Here is a 6,513-nt window from a genome sequence, read left to right as displayed (position 1 = left end):
CTGTAATCCCTGCATTTTGAGAGGCCGAGGCAGGCAGATACTTGAGGTCAGGAGTTCGAGACCAACCTGGCCAACATGGTGAAACCCCATCTCTACTAAAAATACAAAAAAAAATTAGCCGGGCATGGTGACGGGTGTCTGTAATTCCAGCTACTTGGGAAGCTGAGGCAGGAGAATTGCTTGAACCCAGGAGGTGGAGGTTGCAGGTGAGCTGAGATCATGCCACTGCACTCCAGCCCGGATGACAGAGTGAGACTGCATCTCAAAAAAAAAAAAAAAAAAAAAAAAGATGGGGTCAGACACTGGTATGTGCTGCACATTAAGAGAAGAAAGCCTCTGTCTTAAAGCAGCTTACAATCTAGTGAGGGAGACCAACAAAAACCAAATCACAGCATACTGTGCTTGAATAAAGGTAGGAATGGGCGGGGCACAGTGGCACATTTCTGTAATCCCAGCACTTTGGGGAGCCAAGGTAGAAAGATCATTTGAGCACAGGAGTTCTAGACCAGCCTAGGCAACACAGCAAAACCTCATCTCTACCCAAAATACAAAAGCTAGGTGTGGTGGCATGTGCCTGTAGTCCCAGCTACTCAGGAGGCTGGGGTGGGAGAATGGTTTGAGTCCAAGAGGAGAACATTGCAGTGAGCCAAGATGGCACCATTGCACTCCAGCCTGGGCAACAGAGCTAGACCACGCCTCAAAAAAAAAAAAAAAGGAATGAACACGGGGCATTATGAAAAAACACAGGAATAACTCAAAAGGCTGGAAGAGTCCTGAAATCTTCCTGGAAGAGGTGGGCACCCAAGCCAAGACTTGAAACACTGGAGGGCTGAGCCAAGCTGAGGCAGGAAGAGAGGATGGCTACTGGAGGCAGAAAGGTCATGTGCAAAGGCACAGAAGCCACAGGGTGGATCCAGCACTCTGGAAACTCCCAGGAGTTGGGCATGGCAGGTGCATCAGACAAGAGTCAGGGGTGGTAGGAGAGGCAGTTTCCTGTCTTGGAGGAGTCTTACTCCAAGAGTAATTCCAGGTTTTCAGACAAAAGTCTTCAGGAGTCTGATTTGTCATGCTAAAAATATATGAATTTTGCATGAAAACATTTGGAAGCCTCTTTGATATAATCAGTTCTTTTTTTTTTTGGCCGGGGGGACAGAGTTTCACTCTTGTTCCCCAGGCTGGAGTGCAGTGGCATAATCTCGGCTCACTGCAACCTCCGCCTCCCAGATTCAAGTGATTCTCCTGCCTCAGCCTCCCATGTAGCTGGGATTACAGGCATGTGCCACCACGCCTGGCTAAGTTTTGTATTTTCAGTAGAGATGGGGTTTCACCATTTTGGTCAGGCTGGTCTCGAACTCCTGACCGCAGGTGATTTGCCTGCCTCAGCCTCCCAAAGTGCTGGGATTACAGGCATGAGCCATTGTGCCCACCCGATAGGATCCATTTTACTTTTTTTTTTTTTTTTGCATGTTTATTTATTTTTATTTGTTTGTTTGTTTATTTTTGAGGCAGTCTTGCTCTGTCACCCAGGCTGGAGTGCAATGGCACAATCTTGGCTCACTGCAGCCTCCACCTCCTTGGTTTGAGCAGTTCTCATGTCTCAGCCTCCGGAGTAGGTGGAACTACAGGCATGTGCCACCACACCCAGCTAATTTTTGTATTTTTAGTAGAGATGGGGTTTCTCTATGTTGGCCAGGCTGGTCTGGAATTCCTAACCTCAAGTGATCCGCCTGCCTTGGCCTCCCAAAGTGCTGGGATTACAAGTGTAAGCCACCAGGCCCAGACCAGTTTTACATTTTTAGAAATCCAATTCACAGAGAAATCCCTCTGGTCACTGTGGAAAATGGAGGTCACACTGGAGGGTTAGAAGCCAGGGCTGTGTGGGCAAATCCAAGCCAGGAGGAAAGAAGGCCTTGTAGTACATGCAGGCAGAGGTAATCTGGCAGTGTACAGGGCCTTTTCTACTGCTGTAGTGGTAGACTAGGCCATATGGATCATTCTCAGTGAAGACAAACACTGGGTGAAACATAAAAAGCATTTTTCTAAAGCCATCAAGGAACTAACAAGCTAGTGAGGAATTGTTGCACCAAGATCTAGAAGACCACAGTCAAGAGAGGTGAATACAGCATTTGCCCAGGCCAAGTGGTAGCTGAGAGACAGCAGTGCTTCCAACAGCCTCAAGCAGTGATTTTAAATCTGGGTTTCATGGACCTTGCAATTGAGAAGATTCATGAACTTGGCTAAGAAAAAAATTACATTTTCTTTTTTTGCACTAACTTCTAAATGAAGCTTAGACTTCCCTTCTATTATGAATCTAGGCAACAAGCCACAGTTTTATATATATTATATATGTGATTACATATATATAATTATATGTATATGTAATTATATATGGAATTGTGTGTGTATATATATATTTTTATATATATATATATATTTTTTTTTCTTTTTTTTTGAGACGGAGTCTCGCTCTGTCACCCAGGCTGGAGTGCAGTGGCGCAATCTCAGCTCACTGCAACCATTGGCCAGGCTGGTCTCGAACTCCTGACCTCAGTGATCTGCCTGTCTCAGCCTCCCAAAGTGATAGAGTTACAGGCGTGAGCCACTGCGCCTAGCCAAGCCACACTAATATTATCAGTTGGTAACAAAGTCACAAGTACTGATAAGCCACAGTAATATTATCAGTACTTGTGACTTTGTCACCAACAGAAATCAGATATTTTCCTACCACATTTACAGTTGTTACAGATATCAAAATGTCATTTACGTTCCTATTTTAAAATTTCAGCCATCATTACACCTGCTGCATGTACATGAAGCACATGTACTACTGTTACTGCAAATTTGTTTTTTAATGTTTTGATCACTGTATTTCAACATAATAGGTTTCCTTTGACATTACATATTTTATTTATGCATTTAAAAATACTGTTTTCACTTTGGGAGGTCAAAGTGGGAGGATCACTTGAGCCCAGGAGTTTGAGAGTAGCCTGGGCAACATAGACCCCATCTCTACAAAAAATGCAAAAGTTAGCTGGGCGTGATGGCATGCACCTGTAATCCCAGCTACTCAGGAGGCTAAGTTGGGAGGATCACTTGAGGCCAGGAGGTCAAGGCTGCAGTGAGCCGTGATCATGCCTGGGTGACAGAATGAGACCCTGTCTCCAAATAAACACATACACACACACTCTGACACCCACATACATATGTACATATAAAAAGTATATAACATACATATATAAAATGTATATGTATAGGTACATAGTTCTGAGAAGGAGTCATAGCTTCATCAGACTACCAAAGGGGTCTGTGGAAGAAAAATCATGAAGCACCTCCAACCCAGTGGGACTAGAGGGGCAATGCTAGAGTTTAGTGCCTATGAAGGCTGGGAGTTCTGGTCAACCACCCTGCAGAATTACTATGTATTGTAATACATAGTATTACATTGTATAAGTGTATAAATAATACATAGTATTACATTGTATAATACAAACTAGGAGTAAAAGTGAATTAGAAGTCAACCACCCCTCACACACACAGATGTTAGTCCAGCTTTGAATCATGTAGATGGCCCTGAAAATCTCAAAATTATAAACTGAATTAGAGCTATCCAGATTGCTGGTGCCTTCAAGAAGTAAACTAAAATAATCTCTGAGGACAGATAGCATCTCACTTCGTAGCCCAGGCTGGAGCAGTGGCGTGATATTGGCTCACATCAACCTCCACTAATTTTTGTATTTTTAGTAGAGACGAGGTTTCACCTGTGTTAGCCAGGCTGCTCTCGAACTCCTGACCTCAGGTGATCCACCCGTCTTAGCCTGCCAAAGTGCTGAGATTACAGATGTGAGCCACGATGCCTGTCCTCAAATGACTTATATTAGTATTTTTTCAAATACAGTGTCTAGGCACATATGGAGAAAAAATATGAATTAGAACCAACAGAAGCAACAGATAATACAAACAGGTACTCCAGACAGTCTGGAAAACAACCGTGCTTGTGGAGATAAAAGATGAACTCAAGAATTTCAGCAAGGAACTAGTAGCAATATAAAGTAACATTGCAGATTTGAAAAAAATGTTAGCAATAGGCACGTCTGAGAGGAGAGGACAACCATTTAGATTGGAGGTGGGTGGGAAATTAAAGACAAAAGAGTCTAGAATATCTGAGTTTAATAATAATTACATTAATCAGTGCAGTGGTATATTTAAAAAGATGTTACTAGTTGGAAGAGGAGTAAAGTGATGTCCTAGCTTCCTCTTTCAGCTACATGCAATTTTTTTTTTTTTTTTCCAGACAGAGTCTTGCTCTGTCACCCAGGCTGGAGTGTAGTGGCACAATCTCAGCTCACTGCAGTCTTCACATCCCAAGATCAAGCAGTTCTCCTGCCTCAGCCTCCCAAGTAGCTGGGACTACAGGCATGCACCACTACACCTGGGTAATTTTTTTTTTTTTTTTTTTTTTTTTTTTTTGTGTGTGTATTTTTAACAGATGGGGTTTCCCTATGTTGGCCAGGCTGGTCTGGAACTCCTGACCTCAGGTGATCCACATACCTTGGCCTCCCAGAGTGCTGGGATACAAGCATGATGCTTGGCCAAGCTACATGCAATCTCGTTATCTGGACACTATAATGTACTTAAACAATTCCCTAGAAATGATTAGATTGTTTTCAAACTTTTGCTACTACAACCACTGCTTCATTAGGGATTAAGTAGGATTATTGTAATATACTTTATATATTGTGTATACTGATCCTTTGTTGTTGGTCACATGCATTGCAGATATTTTCTGTGGTGTGTCATTCAGCTTTTTTGGAAACAGGGTCTCACTCAGTTGCAGGGGCACGTGATTCTCCCACCTCAGCCTCCTGAGTGGCTATAGACGCACCCTACCTACACACGCACACCACCACACCCAGCTAATTTTTTGTATTTTTTGTAGAGACAGAGTTTTGCCATGTTGCCCAGGCTGGTCTCAAACTTCTGGGCTCAAGTGATCTGCCTGCCTTGGCCTCCCAAATTGCTGGGATTACAGGCGTGAGCCACCACGTCCAGCCTATCTCTTCTTATTGTGCCTTTTATCCCACAGAAGTAGTCAACTGAATGGAGTCAATTTTCTTAATGGTCTTTGGTTATGATATATTACTTAAGGAGTCTTATCCCAAGGACATAAATAGAGTTTCCAATATTTTCTTCCAAAACTTTAGTTTTACTTTTTACATTTAGGTATTTAATCCACCCAAAATTAATTTGGGGATGTGGTGTGATGTAAGAATTGAACTTTCCTCCATATGATAGCTAATCATCCCATTTTATTCCCATTTTATGTGTGTGTGTGTGTGTATATATACACACATTTTTTGAGATGGAGTCTTACGCTGTGTGTCTCACACACACACATAAAATGGGAATAAAATGTGTATATATACACACATATGTGCGCGTGTGTGTGTGTATATATATATTTTATATTTTATATTATATATGTGCGCACATATATGTGTGTATATATACACATTTGTATATAAAGGCAGGGGTCTCGCTCTGTTGCCCAGGCAGAAGTGCAACCCCGTCCTCCTGGCTTGAGCAATTCTCTCACCTCCACCTCCTAAATAGCTAGGACTACAGGCATGCACCACCATGTCCAGCTAATTTTTAAATTTTTTGTAGAGACAGACTCTCACTATGACTCTCAACACACTGAGAGTCTGTCTAGGTCTCAAACTCCTGGGCTCAACCCATCCTCCTGCCTTATCCTCCCAAAGTGTGGGGTTGTAGGTATGAGCCACCATGCCTGACCTGTTCAGGTATGTTTTATTGAACAGTCCATTCTTTCGTCCTGACTTTTAATGCTATCGTGTGTGTGTGTGTGTGTGTGTGTGTGTGTGTGTGTGTGTGTGTGTGTGTGTTTGGCTGTTCATTTCTATTAGTCTGTTAATTTGCTCTACATCTAAAACCACCGTATTTGCTATAGATTTTAGTTTAGTTTAGTTTAGTTTTTTTTTTTTTTTTGAGATGGAGTCTTACGCTGTTGCCCCGGCTGGAGGGCAGTGGCACGATCTCAGCTCACTGCAACCTCCGCCTCCCAGGTTCAAGCAATTCTCCTGCCTCAGCCTCCCAAGTAGCTGGGACTACAGATGCCTGCCACCACGCCTGACTAACTTTTGTATTTTTAGTAGAGACAGGATTTCACCATATTGACCAGGCTGGTTTCGAACTCCTGGCCTTGTGATCTGCCCACCTTGGCCTCCCAAAGTGCTGGAATTATGTGCGTCAGCCACCATGCCCGGCTCTATAGCTTTTAGTTTAACTTTAAATAACTATTTAAATTACTAAAATATATATGCCATTGTCAATAGTTTAGAAAGAAAAACTGAGAGAAGAAAACAAAAATCACCTAACATTTCACCATCCTAAAATAACCACCAATAAAATGTTAGTGTTTGTGCTTCCTTCTTGATGGTGGAGTTAAATGACTGAGCAAAACAATAACTTGTCTAGAAAACAGGCCTATGCTGG

The sequence above is a fragment of the Macaca nemestrina genome, chromosome 8, assembly GCF_043159975.1.
Source record: "Macaca nemestrina isolate mMacNem1 chromosome 8, mMacNem.hap1, whole genome shotgun sequence".
In the NCBI taxonomy this organism is placed as follows: Eukaryota; Metazoa; Chordata; class Mammalia; order Primates; family Cercopithecidae; genus Macaca; species Macaca nemestrina.
The sequence above is the reverse complement of the archived record's forward strand: the minus strand, read 5'-3'. Positions refer to the sequence as shown.